The 21,335-nt window shown below is 40.5% G+C and overlaps 1 pseudogene; it reads left to right on the top strand.

The window, feature by feature from the left end:
* The first annotated feature begins 20,785 nt into the window (after positions 1–20,785).
* LOC123386920 lies at positions 20,786–21,335 on the top strand (annotated as a pseudogene).

The following is a 21,335-nucleotide window of genomic DNA, read 5'->3' as shown; positions in this document are numbered from 1 at the left end:
CAGAGCATTCCCACTTTGCTTTTCTCCACTGGTGCCTTTTGCCCCATAGACATCCAGAAGTATACAATCCTACACCTCAGGCTGATTTCATGGGTGCTCACAGTGCTTTGGTGGATACTTAGCTCACTTTAGGGAACCTGTTGAAACAGGGTATCCTACTTCTCTTCCATCTTTCCCTTTCTCTTCTTTTCAATTTTTTTATTTTAATCTTGCATTTTGGTTTGCCTTTGTTTTTTCAATGGTGGCTTCCAAACACTCTGGATATTGCTAGGCTGCATCCTGCTTGGGTCTTGTTTGATATTTTTGACTTGCTCCAGTCACTCAACCACCCATGGACATACTGACTAGGAGGAGGAAATCCCAACAAAAAAAAAGAACAACAGTCAACATCCTCTGCCACAGAACTAATTGATTCAGATATAACCAAGACGTCAGACACAGACTTCAGGATAGCAATCATGACCTCAATAGCGAGGCTTGAAAAAAGGCATTTATGACAATATAGTATCCCCAAGAACAGAAATGAGATCTAATCAGGCTGAGTTTAAAAATGTTATGAATGAAATACAGCCTAAGCTAGATTCTCTAACAGCCATGGTAAATGAGGCAGAAGAACAATTAGTGACCTACAAGATAAGCTGAGACAGAAGAAGGAAACTGAACAAGACAGGGGTAGGCAGTTAGTGGCACATGAAATTAGACTTAGGGAGAACAATGCAATGAAAGGCTCAAAGTCAGAATTACTGGGATCCCCAAGGGGATGGAGATACAGAAAAGACTGGAAGGTATATTTGACCAAGTCACATCAGAGAACCTCCCTAATATGGAGAAGAAAACAAACATTTGAGACCAAGAAACACAGAGGACCCCTCCAAAAATCAATAAAAATAGATCAAAACCCTGACATGAAATAGTGAAGCATGAAAATCATAGAGCCAGGGAAGATATCCTTAGAGCAGAAAGGGGGAATCGTTTTCTTACATACAGAGGGAGAATCATCAGAATAACATCAGAACTGTCACAGAAACCAAACAAGCCAAAAGGGATGTAGTATAGATTCAGGGTATAAATGGAAAGAGCATGCAGCCAAGAATACTTGATTAAGCCAGACTGTCATTCAGAATGGATGCAGAGATAAAGACCTTTCAGGGCACACAGAAACTGAAATATGATGTGACTACCAAGACAGACCTGCAAGAAATATTAAAGGGGATTCTGTAAAACACAAAAATATGGAAGACCATTCTATGCTCATGGATCAGAAGAATAAACATTGTTAAAATGTCAATATTTTGACATTTTAGAGCATAGATTGACTAGAGCAATCTATAGTTTCAATGCCATTCTGATCAAAATTCCACCGACATTTTTCAAATGGCTGGAGCAAACAATCCTAAAAGTTGGAATCAGAAGAGACGCTAAATAGTTAAGGAAATGTTGAAAAAGAAAAACAAAACTGGAGGCATCACGTTGCCTGATTTCAAGCTTTAGTAAAAACAGGTGATCGCCAAGAAAGCATCATACCAACACAAAAACAGACACATAGACCAGTGAAACAGAGTAGACAGCCCAAATATGGACCCTCAACTTTGTGCTCAACTAATCTTCGACAAAGCAGGAAAAAAGTCTCTTCAATAAATGGTGCTGGGACAATTGGACAGCTATATGTAGAAGAATGAAACTCGACCATTCTCTTACACAATACACAAAGATAAACTCAAAATTGATAAAAGACCTCAACGAGATGCAGGAATCCATCAGAACATAGAAGAGAACATAGGCAGTAACCCCTCTGATATCAGCCACAGCAACTTCATTCAAAGATATGTCTCTAAAGACAAAGGGAACAAAAGCCAAAATGAACTTTTGGGACTTCATCAGGATCAAAGGCTTCTGCACAGAAAAGGAAAAAGTCAACAAAACAAAGAAGCAACCCACAGAAGGCAAGAAAATAATCGCAAGTGACACAACAGACAAAGGGTTGGTATCCAAGATCTATAAAGAGCTTGCAGATTTTACATCAGGGAAACCGGCTACAAAGGCAGAGGGGAGGAGTGAGTGCTCAGCTCCGGGTTACCTTGAACTGGTTGCAGCCTGAGTGAGCTCGGAGTGGGGCCGGAGGCCAGGAAGATAGAGTGACTAAGCACTTTTCTCCACATGCGACTGGAGGCCAGGGAGATGGAAGCGACCGAGCGCTTTTCTCCAAGCACAACCAGAGACCAGGGAGCCGGGGGCAGTTGGGCGCTTTTCTCTGAGGGCCCACTGAAGAGCAGGACGCCGAGATCTCACCTCCTCCAGGCCAGATATTGGGAGGCCGCCATGTTCATTCCCATCTTCTGGAACTGTACGGAGAGCATTCAGGGAATAAAAGCTCCTGAGAGCGAACCCAAGCAGAACACTTAGCCCAGCCCCTGGTAAGCGCGGTGCAATTCCACCTGGGGCAAAGACACTTGAGAATCACTACAACAGCTCCCTCCCCCAGAAGATTGACAAGAAACCCAGCCAAGACCAACTTCACTTGCCAAGGAGAACAGTGGAATTGGAATTCTCCTCTAGAGAGGAGGAGAAAGCAAATCTTAATGGACAAAATGACAAGGTGGATAAACTCACCACAAAAAACGAACAAGAGGTAGTACCAAAGGCTGGGGATTTAATCAATGCAGACATTGGTAATATAACAGACCTAGAGTTCAGAATGATTGTCAAGATACTAGCCAGGCTTTAAAAATGCATAGAAGATATTAAAGAAACCATCTCTGGAGAGATAAAAGCCCTTTCTGGAGAAATAAAAGAACTAAAATCTAACCAACTTGAAATCAAACAAGCTATTAATGAGGTGCAATCAAAAATGGAAACTCTTACTGCTAGAATAAATGAGGCAGAAGAAGGAATTAATGATATAGAAGACCAAATGACAGAGAATAAAGAAGCTGAGCAAAAGAGAGACAAACTACTGGACCACGAGGAAAAAATTCGAGGATAAGTGACACCATAAGAACACACAACATTAGAATAATTGGGATTCCAGAAGAAGAAGAGAGAGGGGAGCAGAAGGTATATTGGAGAGAATGTCCCTAGTATAGCAAAGGGAACAAGCATCAAAATCCAGGAGAGTGAAGAATGCCCCTCAATATCAATAAAATTAGTAAAATTAGTAAAATTTACAAGTCTTAGCGACAAAGAGAAAATCCTGAAAACAGTCCAGGAAAAGAAATCTGTAACACACAAGGGTAAAGATTAGCAGTGGACTTATCCACAGAGACCTGGCAAGCCAGAAAAAACTGGCATGATATATTCAGAGCACTAAACAAAAAAACCATGCAGCCAAGAATACTATATCCAGTTAGGCTATAATTGAAAATAGAAGGAGAGATTAAAAGCCTCCAGGACAAACAAAAACTGAAATATTTTACAAACACCAAACCAGCTCTACAGGAAATATTGAAAGGGGTCCTCTAAGCAAACAGAGAGCCTACAAGTGGTAGATCAGAAAGGAACAGAGACCATATACAGTAACAGTCACCTTACAGGCAATACAATGATAAATTCATATCTCTCAATAGTTACCCTGAATGTTAATGGGCTAAATGCCCCTGTCAAAAGACACAGGTATCAGAATGGATAAAAAAAAACGAAACCCATCAATATGTTGCCTACAAGAAACTCATTTGAGACCCAAAGACACCTCCAGATTTAAAGGGAGGGGGTGGAAAACAATGTACCATGCTAATGGACAACAGAAGAAAGCTGGGGTAGTGATCCTTATATCAGATCAATTAGATTTTAAGCCAAAGACTATAATAGGATATGAGTAAGGACACTATATCATACTCAAAGGGTCTGTCCAACAAGAAGAAATAACAATTTTAAATATCTATGCCCCTAACATGAGAGTATCCAACTGTATAAACCAATTAATAACAAAATCAAAGAAATTTATCCACAATAATACAATAACATTAGGGGACATTAACACTCCCCATGCTGAAATGGACAGATCATCTAAGCAAAAGGTCAACAGGGCAATAAAGGCCTTAAATGACACACTGGACCAGATGGACATCACAGATATATTCAGAACATTTCATCCCAAAATAACAGAATACACATTCTTCTCTAGTGCACGTGGAACATTCTCCAGAATAAACCACACCCTGGGTCATAAATCAGGTCTCAACCAGTATCAAAAGATTGGGATCATTCCCTCCTTATTTTCAGACCACAATGTTCTGAAGCTATAACTCAATTGCAAGAGGAAATTTGGAAAGAACCCCAATACATGGAGACTACACAGCATCCTTCTAAAAAATAAATGGGTCAACCAGGAAATTAAAGAATTGAAAAAAATTCATGGAAACAAATGATAATGAAAACACAATGGTTCAAAATCTGTGGGGCACAACAAAGGCAGTCCTGAGAGGAAAATATATAATGATACAAGCCTTTCTCAAGAAACAAGAAAAGTCTCAAGTACACAACCTAACCCTACACGTAAAGCGGCTGGAGAAAGAATAAGCAAGAAACCCTAAACCCAGCAGGAGAAGAGAAATCATAAAGATCAGAGCAGAAATCAATGAAATAGAAACCAAAAAAACAATAGAACAAATCAACAAAACAAGGAGCTGGTTCTTTGAAAGAATTAATCAAATTGATAAACCCCTGGCCACGTTTATCAAAAAGAAAAGAGAAAGGACCCAAATAAATAAAATCATGAATGAAAGAGGAGAGATCACAACTAACACCAAAGAAATACAAAACATTATAAAAACTACTATGAGCAACTCTACGCCAACAAATTTGACAATCTGGAAAAAAATGGATACATTTCTAGAGACATATAAACTACCACAACTGAACCAGGAAGAAATAGGAAACCTGAACAGACCCATAACCAGTAAGGAGATTGAAACTGTCATCAAAAATCTCCAAACAAACAAAAGCCCAGGGCCAGACGGCTTCCCAGGGGAATTCTACCAAACATTTAAAGAACTAATTCCTATTCTCCTGAAACTGTACCAAAAAATAGAAATGGAAGGAAAACTTCCAAACTCATTTTATGAAGCCAGCATCACTTTGATCCCAAAACCAGACAAGGATCCCATCAAAAAGGAGAATTACAGACCAATATCCTTGATGAACACAGATGCGAAAATTCTCACCAAAATACTGGCCAACAGGATTCAACAGTACGTTAAAAGGATTATTCACCACGACCAAGTGGGATTTATTCCAGGGCTGCAAGGTTGGTTCAACATCCGCAAATCAGTCAATGTGATACAATACATAAATACAAGAAAGAACAAGAACCATATGATACTCTCAATAGATGCTGAAAAAGCATTTGACAAAGTACAGCATCCCTTCCTGATCAAAACTCTTCAAGGTGTAGGGATAGAGGGCACATACCTCAATATTATCCAAGCTATCTATGAAAACCCCGCTGCAAATATTATTCTCAATGGGTAAAAATTGAAAGCTTTTCCGCTAAGGTCAGGAACACGGCAGGGATGTCCATTATCACCACTGCTATTCAACATAGTACTAGAAGTCCTAGCCTCAGCAATCAGACAACAAAAGGAAATTAAAGGCATTTCAATTGGCAAAGAAGAAGTCAAACTATCACTCTTTGCAGATGATATGATACCCTATGTGGAAAACCCAAAAAACTCCACTCTAAAGCTGTTAGAACTTGTACAGGAATTTAGTAAAGTGTCTGGATATAAAATCAATGCACAGAAATCAGTTGCTTTTCTCTACACCAGCAACAAGACAGAAGAAAGAGAAATTAGGGAGTCAATCCCATTGACAATGGCACCCAAAACTATAAGATACCTAGGAATAAACCTAACCAAAGAGGCTAAGAATCTAGTCTCAGAAAACTATAAAGTACTCATGAAAGAAATTGAGGAAGACACAAAGAAATGGAAAAATGTTCCATGCTCCTGGATCGGAAGAACAAATCTTGTGAAAATGTCTATTCTACCTAAAGCAATCTACACACTTAATGCAATCTCTATCAAAATCCCATCCATTTTTTTCAAAGAAACGGAAAAAATTATCCTAAAATTTACATGGAAAAGACCTCGAATAGCCAGAGGAATATTGAAAAAGAAAGCCAAAGTTGGTGGCATCACAATTTTGGACTTCAAGCTCTATTACAAAGCTGTCATCATCAAGACAGTATGTTACTGGCACAAAAACAGACACATAGATCAATGGAACAGAATAGAGAGCCCAGAAATACACCCTCAACTCTATGGTCAACTAATCTTTGATAAAGCAGGAAGGAATGTCCAATGGAAAAAAGACAGCCTCTTCAACAAATGGTGTTGGGCAAATTGGACAGCCACATGCAGAATCATGAAATTGGACTATTTTTTTTTCATCACACATGAAAATAGACTCAAAATGGATTAAGGATCTCAATGTGAGAAAGGAATCCATCAAAATCCTTGAGGAGAACACAGACAGCAAACTCTTTGACCTCAACTGCAGCAACTTCTTCCTAGGAACATCACCAAAGGCAACAGAAGCAAGGGCAAAAAATGAACTATTGGGACTTCATCAAGATCAAAAGCTTTTGCACAGCAAAGGAAACCATTAACAAAACCAAAAGACAACTGACAGAATGGGAGAAGATATTTGCAAAAACTGAAAAGAGAGCTATCATATGACCCAGCGATTGCACTACTGGGTATTTACCCTAAAGATACAAACGTGGTGCTCCGAAGGGGCATATGCACCCAAATTTTTATAGCAGCAATGTCCACAATAACCAAACTATGGAAAGAACCTACATGTCCATCAACAGATGAATGGATAAAGAAGATGTGGTATATATACAATGGAATACTATGCAGCCATTGAAAGAAATGTAATCTTGCCATTTGTGACAACATGGATGAAACTAGAGGGTATCATGCTTAGCGACATAACTCAATCGGAGAAAGACAAATATCATATAATCTCCCTGATATGAGGAAGTGGAGATGCAATGTGGGGATTTTGGGGTGTAGGAAAAGGATAAATGAAACAATCTGGGATCGGGAGAGAGACAAACCATAAAAGACTCAATCTCAAAAAACAGACAGAGGAATAGTTTCACTTATTTGTGGAACATAACAAATAGCATGGAGGACAAGGGGAAATGGAGAGGAGAAGGGAGTTGAGGGAAATTGGAAGGGGAGGTGAACCATGAGAGACTATGGACTCTGAAAAACAATCTGAGGGTTTTGAAGGGGCAGGTGGTGGGAGGTTGGGGGAACCAGGTGGTGGATATTAGAGAGGGCACGGATTGCATGGAGCACTGGGTGTGGTGCAAAAACAATGAATACTGTTACGCTGAAAAGAATTAAAAAAAAAATAAAAGGTTAAATAGTAAAAAAAAAATTTTAAAAAAAGTAGACAGAGGGTTGCTAGGGGGCGGGGGGGTAGAAGAGGGTGGTGGGGATATGGACATTGGGGAGGGTGTGTGCTATGATGAGGGCTGTGAAGTGTGTAAACCTGGCGATTCACAGACCTGTACCCCTGGGGATTAAAAATACATTATATATGTTTATTAAAAAATTTTTTAAAAAGGTTAAAAAAAGGTAATACATGGAGAATAAGAGACTATGAGTGTGATAATGTATACGAGTGAGAGAAACAGTGGGTATGTGACAGTTTCCCGACCAGGATGTCTTGTGTCTGCAGGTGTCCAGGGTGAGATGCAGCTGGTGGAGTCTGGGGGAGACCTGGTGAAGCCTGGAGGGTCCCTGAGACTCTCCTGTGCAGCCTGTGGATTCACCTTCAGTAGCTACTGGATGAGCTGGGTCCACCAGGCTCCAGGGAAGGGGCTGCAGTGGGTCACATATATTAGCAGTGGTGGAAGCACATACAATACAGACCCTGTGAAGGGCCGTTTCACCATCCCCAGAGACAATGGCAAGAACATGCTGTATCTGCAGATGAACAGCCTGAGAGCCGAAAGCACAACCGTGTATTACTGTGCAACAGACACAGCGAGGGGACATCACTGTGAGTCCAGACACAAACCTCACTTAGGAGGGGATCTGGACCACCAGGGGGTGCACACAACTCACCAATTCTCCCTTTAAGCCCCAGGAACAGATGCAGATGAAAGTTATGGGCAGGTTTCCTGTCAGAATCTAGCGATTCCTCTCCAGAGAACACTTTCCCTCAGGAACCTCCTCTGCACACATAATTCTGTGCTTACCTCTTCACTCTATGACTGAAAATTTGTTCTAATGGGAAAACAATTATACTAAAATGCAGAAAATACAGAGTCACTCACGTTGTTTCTTGCTGTCCCTAAATACCAATGAATCACAAATAAACTGACCCTCACCAGGTGAGCCTTTACAGGAATCCCAGCTGCTCTCACTGCGCATCACAGGTCCACCCTGCTCAACGTGCAAACTTGATAGAAGCAGCATAAAGTGCATGCTGGACATGAGGCTACAGAGGCATCAACAATCAAAGGCAAAAGAAGAAATGGACTTGGTTGGGGAGTCACTGTCTGAGGCAATGCTCACAGCATCAATGTTAGTGACAACATGGGAAAGCAATGGAGCCCCCACCAGTTGTGATGTATAGTCTGGACATTACATACACACAGGTGTAAACACACACACACACACACACACACACACACACACGAGTATGAAACCTTTTTCAGTGTGCTCTAATTTCTCTGCAGCAAAAGTGGTCCTAAGACAAAAATACACATCATATATGAAGACCTCAAGAAGCAAGAAAAATCTGAAAGAAACACGCTAACGTTACACCTGAAGGAGCTAGAGAAGGTTGATGACTAAAGCCTAAATACAGGAGAAGGAAGGAAATAGTAAAGATTATAAATGTAAAAAAGTAAATGTATAAGATTATAAATGTAAAAAAGTAAAGTAATAAATGATATAAAAACAGAACAAAACAAAAAACAAACACAAAACAGAACAAAAAAACAAGGTCTACCTTTTTGGAAAAATATAATATAAAATTGAGAAATCTCTGCCTAGATTTATCAAAGGAAAAGAGAAGGCCCAAAATAAATGATATCAGAAAACAATATGATTCTCTGTGGAACAAACAAGGTTTGGAGGGGTAGGAGGGGCCGGATGGGGAAACTCGGTGATGGAAAATAAGGACACATGAAGGATGAGCACTGCGTGTTACACACAAATAATGAATTGTTGAAAAACATTGAAAAATCCAGAATACACCAGCTGTCTCTACACCTTAGAGAACTGGAGAATCAACAACAAATCAAACCAACTCCACACATAAGAAGGGAAATCATCAAGATTAGAGCTGAGATCAATGAGGTAGAAACCAGAGATACAGTAGAACGTATCAATGAAACTAGAAGCTAGTTTATTGAAAGAATCAATAAGATCAATAAATCATTGGCCACACAAATCCAAAAGAAAAGAGAGAGCTCAAATTGATAAAATTATGAATGAAAAGGGAGAGATCACAATGAACACCAAGGAAGTAGAAACAATCATCAGAAGTTATCATCAACAGTTATACGCCAATAAGCTAAGCAACCTAGATGAAATGGATGCATTCCTGGAAAACTATAAAATCCCAAAATTGAACCAGGAAGAAAAAGACAACCTGAATAGACAAATTTCTAGTAACGAGATTGAAGCAGTGATCAAAAACCGCCCAAAAACAAGAGCCCAGGACCTGATGGATTCCCTGGGGAATTCTACCAAATTTTCAAAGAAGAAATAACACCTATTCTCCTGAAGCTGTTTCAAAAAATTGAAGCAGAAGACTCTTTCCAGACTCTTTCTATGAAGCCAGCATTATCCTGATTCCCAAACCAGGCAAAAAACCTACCATAAAGGAGAATTTCAGACCAATATCACCGATGAATATGGATGCTAAGATTCTCAACAAGATCCTAGCAAACAGGATCCAATAGCACATTAAAAAGATTATCCACCATGACAAGTGGGATTCATGCCTAGGCTACAAGAATGTTTCAACATTCTCAAATCAATCAATGTGATAGAACAAATTAATATGAAAAGAGAGAAGAACCACATGGTCCTCCTAATTGATGCAGAAAAAGCATTTGACAAAATCCAGCATCCGTTCCTGATTAAAACGCTTCAAAGTATAGGGATAGGGGCAACATTCCTGAACTTCATCAAATCTATCTATGAAAGACCCACAGCAAATTTCATCCGCAATGGGAAAAAGCTTGCATCCTTCCCGTTCAGATCAGGAACAATACAAGGATGCCCACTCTCACCACTCTTGTTCAACATAGTATTAGAAGTCCTAGCAACAGCAATCAGACAACAAAGGGAAATAAAAGGTATCCAAATTGGCAATGAAGAAGTCAAACTCTCTCTCTTTGCAGATGACATGATTATTTATATGGAAAACACAAAAGACTCCATCCCCAAAGTGCTAGAACTCATACAACAATTCAGCAACGTGGCAGGATACAAAGTCAATGTACAGAAATCAGAGAATCGAATCCATTTACTATAGCACCAAGAACCATAAGATACGTGGGAATAAACCTAGCCAAAGAGATAAAGGATCTGTACTCACAGAACTACAGAGCACTCATGAAAGAAATTGAAGAAGACACAAAAAGGTGGAAGACCATTCCATGCTCTTGGATTGGAAGAATAAACATTGTTAAAATGTCCATACTGCCTAGAGCAATCTATACTTTTAATGCCATTCTGATCAAAATTCCACCGGTATTTTTCAAAAAGTTGGAGCAAATAATCCAAAAATTTGTATGGAATCAGAAGAGATCCTGAATCGCTAAGGAAATGTTGAAAAACAAAAATAAAATGGGAGGCATCATGTTACCTGATTTCAAGCTTTACTACAAAGCTATGATCACCAAGACAGCATGGTACTGGCATAAAAACAGACACATAGACCAGTGGAACAGAGTAGAGAGCCCAGATATGGACCCTCAATACTATGGGCAATTTATCTTTGACAAAGCGTGAAAAAATATACAGTGGAAAAAACACAGTCTTCAAAAAATGGTGCTGGGAAAACTGGACAGCTATGTGTAGAAGAATGAAACTCGACCATTCTCTTACACCGCACAAAGATAAACTCAAAATGGCTAGAAGACCTCAATGTGAGACAGGAATCCATCAGAATCCTAGAGGAGAACATAGGCAGTAATCTCTTCGATATCAGCCACAGCAACTTCTTTTAAGATATGTCTCCAAAGGCAAAGGAAACAAAAGCGAAGATGAACTTTTGGGACTTCATCAAAATCAAAAGCTTTTGCACAGCCAAGGAAATAGTCAAAAGAACAAAGAGGCAACCCTCGGAATGGGAGAAGATATTTGCAAATGACAGTACAGACAAAAGGTTGATATCCAGGATCTATAATGACCTCCTCAACTCAACACACACAAAACAGACAATCATATAAAAAATGGGCAGAAGATATGAACAGACACTTCTCCAATCAAGACATACAAATGGCTATCAGACACATGAAAAAATATTCATCATCACTAGCCATCAGGGAGATTCAAATTAAAACCACATTGAGATATCACCTTACACCAACCGGTTAGAATGGCCAAAATTAGCAAAACAGGAAACAGCTAGTGTTGGAGAGGATGTGGAGAAAGGGGAACCCTCTTCCACTGTTGGTGGGAATGCAAGTTGGTGCAGCCTCTTTGGAGATCAGTGTGGAGATTCCTCAAGAAATCAAAAATAGAACTTCCCAATGACCCTGCCATTGCACTCCTGGGTATTTACCACAAAGATACAGAAGTAGTGAAAAGAAGGGTCACCTGTACCCCAATGTTTATAGCAGCAATGGCCACGGCTGCCAAACTGTGGAAAGAACCAAGATGCCCTTCAACAGATGAATGGATAAGGAAGATGTGGTCCATATACACTATGGAGTATTATGCCTCCATCAGAAAGGATGAATACCCAAATTTTGTAACAACATGGACGGGACTGGAATGACTTATGTAATGACTTAGGTTTCAAAGACATATTCCATGGGCTGGTATAAGGGAAGATCTGCTCCAGAGCTTACACAAAATTATACAACAGCCAATATCTACAAGGAGGCATCACCACCCCCTAAGTGGAAACTGTGTTTATACATTAGCAAAACTAACATATATCCTGACTTGGGTGTTAACCCAAAGTTGACACCAAAATATTCTTTCCTCATGAAAATATGGTTTTAGAAACAATGACAATTTTGGACATTCCATTTTATATGTTCATAATGATATGATTCCTCTGTAGTGTCTTTTAAAATAATATAAACTTATGTAAGTATCCATCTGTCATATATCTGTACTATAGTCATTTGATCTCCATTTGAAGTCTACTCATCTATCTCAGCATTTATCCACTTGCTGCAGGTTTTTCAGGAATATGAACATAAGCCCCACAATCTCTTATTAGACCTCTAATGATTAGGTCCTAATAATTTCTGAGTCATTAACACTATTTCCTTCAGGGTAGTATTTGAGTGTCATTAACTCCATGCCTGAATTAATGATCATCTCTGTGCTGCATAAGAGAAAAGTTACCCACTTTTCTCCTCCTCCAACAGATAACAGGCCCCTGTGTGAGGTGGATTTCTCAGGACCAGGGAGGCACCCTCCAAGCATAGGAACAGAATAGGTGCCTTGTGCTGGTGTCCATGCACTTGAGGACAGAAATATCACTTACATGTTTTGCAGACATCTTTGCAGACAAAGCCCATCAGCAGAGACCATTGGGATCAAAGGTCCCCAGATGCACCCATGCTGTGCAGGTAGTTGTTCATTTGGAAAGCTGTAGCTACAAAGTGTGGGTCGCATTAGGTATCTCTTTGAAAAATAGTTCAGATTAAAATGAATTTTGAATCACTCATTTATTCAACATTTATTCTTATGCTCAAAAAGTGAGGCCATCTATTGACCTGCTTCCAACACAGCTCATAGACCAAGGGCTCACTCATCCCAGACCAACATACCTTGTGAGTTCAACAAGGAGATACTCATGGGTGGTCCTGGAAGGTCCAGAGGAGCCTAACTCTGTCCAGATGACTTCCAAGGACAGGCTCCCTCCCACACATGCAAACTTCTCCTCAACCTCTAGGGTAAAATTCACTCTCAGGTATGGTAGCTCACAGCTCTCTCTTCAGACAGGGTGAGGTCTCTGGGGAAGGCAGAGCTTTGGTCTGGAGGAAAATGAGTTTTTCTAGGCCCTTCTCTGTGTCTGGTGACAGCTCCCCAAAGAGATGGTCCAGATGTCAGACATGGGACCATTGGGATGGTTGTGAGTGTTGTGAGTGATGGGGCCTTGTGCCAAGGTATCCTGTCCCAGGTGCTGCTTCATGAGTCAGGCTCATGCCTGCTGAGGGACTGACAGACCCTGCACCTCATGATCACCATCTCCGGATTCTTCCTGTCATGCAGTAATTTTTTCTGGTGGCAATGAATCCACCAACCCCAAGTGACTGGGGGCAGTGAATTGGTTTATAAATCATAGATAAAGCACACATGACACTCCATCCAACAAGAGCTACATGTACATCTCCAGAGTCACATCCAAGAACGAGTTCTTGCAGCTGACTGATCTCAGTGCCACCAAGGTCCTGGTCATGTATTACTGGTAGAGACATAATGAGGGAATGTCACTGTGAGCCTAGACCCAAACCTCCCTGCAGGAACACACAGGAGAGGTTGGGCTGCAGGAACAGTCAGGACACCAGTGGGCTCTAGGGTCACCAGGGGGTGCTTGGGTCCCTAGGGGCACTCAGGACACCAGGGGGCTCTAAGACCCACCAAATACAGGGTAGGTCTAGCTGCTGGTGAAGAAGGTGAATTGTTTTCCTTCTCAACTAGAAAAATATGTACTGCGCTTGAGGGAGTGTGGTTTTGTACAGGTTCTGATATTTTAGTATTTATTTATTTAGTATTTATTTATTTAGTATTTTAGTATTGTATGTTATAATCATTGAGTTTCAAGGTGAAATAATTTTTACACTAAAATATATTTTATGTGTTCTCTGGAAATAAAAGATGAAAAATATATATTCCAAAGATACAATAATGTGAAGCTATTTCCTCTTATCCTTTCAGATTTTATGAATATGTATTGATATTTCTAATTACAAAGCAATTGGATTTTAATATATAACAATTAATAAATGCATAGTTTAAAAATATCTAGAGTAATTTATTTATTAAGTATTTTAATAAATATTATTATTAAATATTTTAATACTATTTAATACTCTTAAACACCTTTATTAAATTTCTCAATTAAATACTTCTATAAATAGTTCCTAAATAATAAAATTGAATGATGACAAAATATCAGTATTTGGGATTATCCTTAACTGACTTCAATATATCCACATACTACACATGAATTAATTTTTCATTTTTCACTTCAAATGTAGTCATTCATTAGACTGTTCTTGAAAAAATCAATATTGCTCTGTGTTTTGGAAAGATGACATTATCTTGAGACTCTCATCTGCACTCTTGCTTCTGCAAGGCTTTAAGAATCACCCCCAGGATGAGCAGAACCTGTCTTCCCTCATCAGTGTTCAAGGACCAGGGGTCTCTCCCTTCTTAGATCTCATGATCTTTTCATCATCTCTTTACTCCTCATTATCCACACCCAGCTCTTACCCCAAACACACATGATACTTCATTCATAGAATTTTGATTGTTAGCCCTTCACATGTCTGACACATTTTGGCACTTACAAGCCACAAGAACATACCAAAAGCTCCATGTATTAGTCATAGTTCTCCTGAGGAAAGGAACACATAGCCCACTGCATATATCACTGAAGAGTCTGAGAAGTCCCATGATCTACTATCACAAGGTGGAGACCCAGGACAGCCAGGGATGAAAGTCTCATCATGAAGATTCCCAGTATGGTCTAGTCAGAGATCCTGGGGACCTGAAGGTGTAACTGCATCCAAGGGCAGGAGGTGACCAGTGTCCCTGCTCAAGCATGCACACAGGAAGTAAACGTGAGGGAATTCCTCCTCCTTCAGCCTTTTATTCTACTCAGAACCTTCATGGATTGGATGATGCCCATGTACAGAGAGACCATGGATGCAAATGCCAATCCATTCCAGAAACAGCATCACAGACACCCAGAGAAACAATGTTCAATCCGCTCAACCATGCCCCTGTCACACTGACACACTGAGTTAACCATCAACCATCAACGTCCCATAAACTGGGCCTCCATACTCATTGCCTTAATCACACTCATTCTGCAAACACAGAAAATAACACAGTCACAATTTCACCATATACGATACAAGTATCCTGCATACAACCAAAACCATCTGAAACCTTCCCCAGAAGAGGAGGTGAAGCTCTTCAGTGGTGTTTTCTCTTCTCATTGATATCCTTAAACTGAAATATTATGATGCATAATTAAGAATTCTTAAATGCAATGATATAAAGTCAATACATCTTATGTACATGGCAAAGAAAAAGAAAGAAACAAAACAAAAAACATATCCATATTTTTAAAAAAAATAAGTAGGATGTAAGCATGATAGCTAAGGTCGTCATTTCTGTAACTGGAAAAGACTGAAAACTGGGATATAGAGCTGCTTTCATACTCTACCGATGATGTATTCTCTCTCTGTTGTCAGCCAAATCTTCAATTTGTGCCAAGCCATTACCTGACACAATGACCAATATCTTCTTTCCAGAAGGATCTTGAATTTGCCTCAAATTTGCAAGATGTTGCCACTGAATTAATGTTGTAATCCTGCCTTCATGAGGGAAATTCTGTCATATAAAACAAGTGCTCTAGGGAGGTGGAGAACGTCATAAAACAAGTGAATTCCCTCTGAGGAACTAACTGAAGATTTTGGAGGGAACTGGGGTAGGAGGTTAGTTGAGCCTGGTGGTGGATATTGTGGAGGGCACGTATTGCATGGAGCACTGGGCATGGTGCATAAACAATGAATTCTGGAACACTGAAAATAAATTTAAAAATTAAATACATTTTAAAAAATAAATAAATATTTTTTTTAAAAAGATACGTGAGTTCCACCTTTAACTGGTGTCTGAATATCATACAGAAACAAATGTGAACCAGGTTCAACTTTTTCTTCCCCTCAGAAGTAATTGTAGAGCACTCCCCATGAGGCCATATATGAAGGTTAGGAGAGAGAAAGCAGTACAGCAGGATGGGAAATCATGGACATGTAGAAAATTCTTCATGTGACTTACTTGTGTCTTCAGGATCTCTTCAGACACCATCATTTCTTCCATCGGCCAATGGAGTATCACTGTACATGCTCCACTTTATGGCTTGGACATTCAAATAACACCCACTTCAAGATGGACAGCTCAATTTCCATGGCAACCTAGTGACTCGGGCTTGAACCTATAGTTCCTAAGATCCAGGAACAGGCTTCCAGCTATTTCTCAAAAGAAGAATCATGATCTGCAAAGAATGGTGGGGTTTTACTCCAAAATTTTAAAGTCCAAGACTGTGATTTACCTGCCACAGCTCTTAACAACTTATGCAGCACAAACTGGACATGGGAATGGGCATGGGGTGAACTTCACCATCCCTACATCCTCTATATCCATGACAGTAGCACTAATCTTAGCAGTTCTTCAAGGAGCATGTATCAGCAAAATGTCCTATTCTATAAAGATGTAATTATATACATCAGTATGTTCATCCTCACAAGATACCACTACACCTGCACTAAGAATGGCTACAATACAGAAAGGCAGACAATACCATATGCCAACAAGCATGTAGAGAATTTAGAACTATTATTCATTTCCAGCTGAAGTTTCACCTGTAGAAAGAACATATGTAATTAGATCCCATGGTAAGAGAGCCTGAGAAGGCCCAGGCTCCATCCTCTACGAGCTCGAAGGGATGGTGGAATAAATTATTCTCCGATTTGGATGGAGAACCAGGGAACCCCTGGATGTATTGCTCAGTCCAAGAGTAGGGTAGGAAAAGAGGAGATGAGCAGTTCAGGCAATGAGATTGAAATAAAAGAATACCTTCCTCCTTCTTATGCCTTTGTTCTCCAGGTTCTCAGTGGGTTGGAGGATACTCACCTCCACTCGGAAAGGAAAACTGTTACACAGCAGCGATCCAATGCTAATCTCACCTAGAAGCACACCAATTCCTATGGAAATCCAAGGTTTCTGTGCAAGACTTGTAGACTCAGCCAGGTCTGTGCCTCTCTGTAGTGTGGGGGATGGACTCCTCTGTGACCTCAACTTTCTAAGGGGACCAAGAAATGTATCTTCATTTTTTAATACCTTCGATATTTTCTTGCTTCAAAGATGGTGTGATAAGTACCCAGTGCTTTATATATAGAGGCTCAAAATGGCACTCTGCTGTTTTATTTCAGAATATCTTAACCTTATTTCCCTTCCTCCTCTGATCCAGTGGTCCTATGAGCACTACTGCTGTTTTAATGTGGAAAACCCAGTGAATATTATTCAATAAGTATATCATTTTGCAGTAAGTGACTGTTGCCACCTGAGGTCCAGACACATACTCGCACCCAACAAGTCACAAGGAGAAGAAAACACTTGTCAGCAATGAGACAGCCACTTTGAGCAGGAAGTCAGAGGTGTTTCAGAAGCATGAGAATGTCAAGGATATTGTCAGCATCACTCAGTTTCCCACTGCAGTGGACATTGCTGCATTGTGAATGGTTTGACTGGATGGAAGTGTTCTTGATGCACAGGATCCTTTCAGGAAATGAAACTACCCTATATGGAGACAGAACACAAGTCTTATGTTAACCCTGTGGGATCAAAGGGACTGATCTATGAAAACCTAAACTGAAGTTGATCAGAAGTGCACCTGAAACTGAATTCCTCCATCTTGTCATTTTCCCTAAGATTCTACCTTCTTTGGTGTGCTACAAAACGCAGTTCTGTTGAGGGTTTGTTGATTCAGAGAAGTCTCTGGTGTGTACTGGTGTGTACTGTGTACTGTTTGCTTTCTGCTGTTCTGTTTTAGCAGGAATTGCCTTCAGGCCAATTGTTACAGAGCCCCTTCTAACCCGCAGTGGTCTGTGTTTAGTCCTTGGAAAGAAACTGGGTACTTTTAAGTAGGTGTGCTCTGCTGGGCTTGTTAAATGAGAACTGATACCACCTCCTTAGAACTGAGACCCTGCAGAATTCTCTGGTTGGATGTGGAGTGGGCAGGGTGCAGCCACTCTGGAAAACAAGGTGTAGATTCCACAAATACTTAAAAGTAGAACTACACTATGACTCAGCAAACACACGACTGGATATTTACCCAAAGAGCAAAATAAGACTAGATCACAGAGAACCTCACTCCTCTATATTAACAGCAGCATTATTTACAATAGCCAAACTATGCAAACAGCCCACGTGTCCACTCACTGATGAATGATAAAGAAGATGTGGTATGATGTAGTGAAAAGAAGGGCCATCTTTACCCCAATGTTTATAGAAGCAATGGCCATGGTCACCAAACTGTGGAAGGAACCAAGATGGTCTTCAGTGGATGAATGGATAAGGAAGATGTGGTCCATATACACTATGGAGTATTATGCATCCTTCAGAAAGGATGAACGTCCAACTTTTGTAGCAACATGGACGGGACTGGAAGAGATTATGGTGAGTGAAATAAGTCAAGCAAAGAGAGTCAATTATCCTATGGTTTCATTTATTTGTGGAGCATAAGAAATAACATGGAGGACAAGGGGAGTTAGGGAGGAGAAGGCAGTTCTCGGAAATTGGAAGAGGAGATGAATCATGAGAGACTATGAACTCTGAAAAACAATCTGAGGGGTTTGAAGCATCAGGGGGTGGGAGGTTGAGGGAGGCAGGTGGTGGGTATTATAGAGGTCACAGATTGCATGGAGCACTGGGTGTGGTGCAAAAATAATAAATACTGTTATGCTGAATATAAAAAAATAAAATATTAAAAAGAAGATGTGGTATATGTGGAGAGAGTGGAACGTTGTTCACTAATACAAAAGAATGAAATCTTGAAAATTCCAATGACTTGGATGGAGCTGGAAAAGTTTTTTTAATTTATTTTTTATTTATTTTCAGCATTACAGTATTCATTATTTTTTCACCAAACTCAGTGCTCCATGAAATCAGTGCCCTCTATAATACCCACCACCTGGTACGCTGACCTCCCACCCCCCCCCGCCCCTTCAAAACCCTCAGATTGTTTTTCAGAGTCCATAGTCTCTCATGATTCATCTCCTCTTCCAATTTCCGAGAACTGCCTTCTCCTCCCTAACTCCCCATGTCCTCCATGATATTTGTTATGCTCCACAAATAAGTGAAACCATAGGATAATTGACTCTCTCTGCTTGACGTATTTCACTCAGCATAATCTCTTCCAGTCCCGTCCATGTTGCTACAAAAGTTGGGTATTCGTCCTTTCTGAAGGAGGCATAATACCCCATAGTGTATATGGACCACATCTTCCTTATCCATTCATCCATTGAAGGGCATCTTGGTTCTTTCCAGTTTGGCCACCGTGGCCATTACTGCTATAAACATTGGGGTACAGATGGCGCTTCTTTTCACTGCATCTGTATCTTTGGGGTTAATACCCAGGAGTGTAATGGCAGGGTCATAGGGAAGTTCTATTTTTAATTTCTTGAGGAATCTCCACACTGTTCTCCAAAGTGGCTGCACCAACTTTCTGAGCTTCTAACTTCAACCTTCTCTGGTCCACTCTTGCTGCCTTTAGTTCTCTTCTCCACAGACAGCAGAAACTGTTCCTGAACAACAAGGGAGTTCTTCTCTTTTTTGGAACGAAGAACTCCTGGGTCAAGAGGGTGTGTGGATGAGGCTGAAGCAAGTGGCTTCTGTATGCTCTTTCAGATCTTCCTCCAGCTGGTGCTTCCAACTGCTGCCTTCAGAGCTGTCACTCATTAAAACCAGTGATTACTGATACAGACAGCAAAACGACTGTATCCACAAGGATTGATTCTGGGGCAAAGAAGCCTTACAGACAAAGTACATAGAGTAAAATGACCCATTTATGAATTCTACAGAATTAAAGCTAGTATAAAGTGGCATGAGAAAGAACAATATTTACGTGGGGACAGGGTAAATAAGGGAAAGAGAAGGAATTCCAGGTGGGAAATGCTGGAAATTTAGGGAGAATTGATGCACTCACTGTCAATAAAGTAGACTGTGACACCTATGTTTGTCATATCACACACTCCATATGTGGGCCATTCATCTTGTTTCGAATATACATGTCAAACTTATTATAGGTAATAACAAAGGTGATTCTAGAGGAAAACAGAGAAAAGTGAAATGTTAAAGACATGAAAATACACCTACACGATGCTGATTTTCTCTGTATTTATGGTAAAGTATAATATAAGCAAAATAAATCCATCCTCATTAGAGGAAGGGTTCCACGTTCCTCATAGCCTGACATTCTGTCCTGCAGATGATTCAGGGTGGGGGCAGCAGATCCTGTTGGGGGAGCACTGACCTAGATCCTGGGGTCAATCTCACCCCGTATATGTTCATGGACACCTTACAAACACAAGTATACACCCTGGAAAGTTACATAATAAAAAATATTTTTTTCAAAATTGGTCATTAGCACTAAATTAAAGGTATTCACAACTGTGTGGGTCACTGCCTCTCTGTCAGAATAGATCCGCAAACTGAATATATAGCCAGAGGACATGCAAATAGGGCCTTCCCTCTGCTGATTTAACCAGCACAGACAAGATCCTGCAGCTGGGAGAGGAGCCCCAGGTCCGGGATACCCAGGTGTTCACTCAGTGATCGGGACAGAATACAGACAGCTCACCATGTAATTTGTGCTGGGCTGGGTTTTCCTTCTTGCTCTTTTAAAAGGTAATTTATGGAGAAAACAAGAAATTGAGTATATGAGTGGATATGAGTGAGAGAAACACTGGATATGTGATAGTTTCCTGACCAAGCTGTCTTCCATCTGCAGGTGTCCAGTGTGAGGTGCAGCTGGTGGAGTCTGGGGGAGACCTGGTGAAGCCTGGGGGTTCCCTGAGACTCTCCTGTGCAGCCTCTGGATTCGCCTTCAGCAACTACCACATGGACTGGGTCCGCCAGGCTCCAGGGAAGGGGCTGCAGTGGGTCGCAGAAATTAGCAATACTGGTAGTAGCACATACTACGCAGACTCTGTGAAAGGCCGAATCACCATCTCCAGAGACAACGGCAAGAACACACTTTATCTGCAGATGAACAGCCTGAGAGTCGAGGACACAGCCGTGTATTACTGTGCAGCAGACACAGTGAGGGGCCTTCAGTGTGAGCCAGGACAGAAACCTCCCTGTTGTCACAGGATGTGCTGA

This window comes from Mustela putorius, unplaced genomic scaffold (genome assembly GCF_011764305.1).
Source record: "Mustela putorius furo isolate JIRA1106 unplaced genomic scaffold, ASM1176430v1.1 tig00000475_pilon_pilon_pilon, whole genome shotgun sequence".
Lineage (NCBI taxonomy): Eukaryota > Metazoa > Chordata > Mammalia > Carnivora > Mustelidae > Mustela > Mustela putorius.
This window is presented reverse-complemented; position numbering and strand designations above follow the sequence as displayed.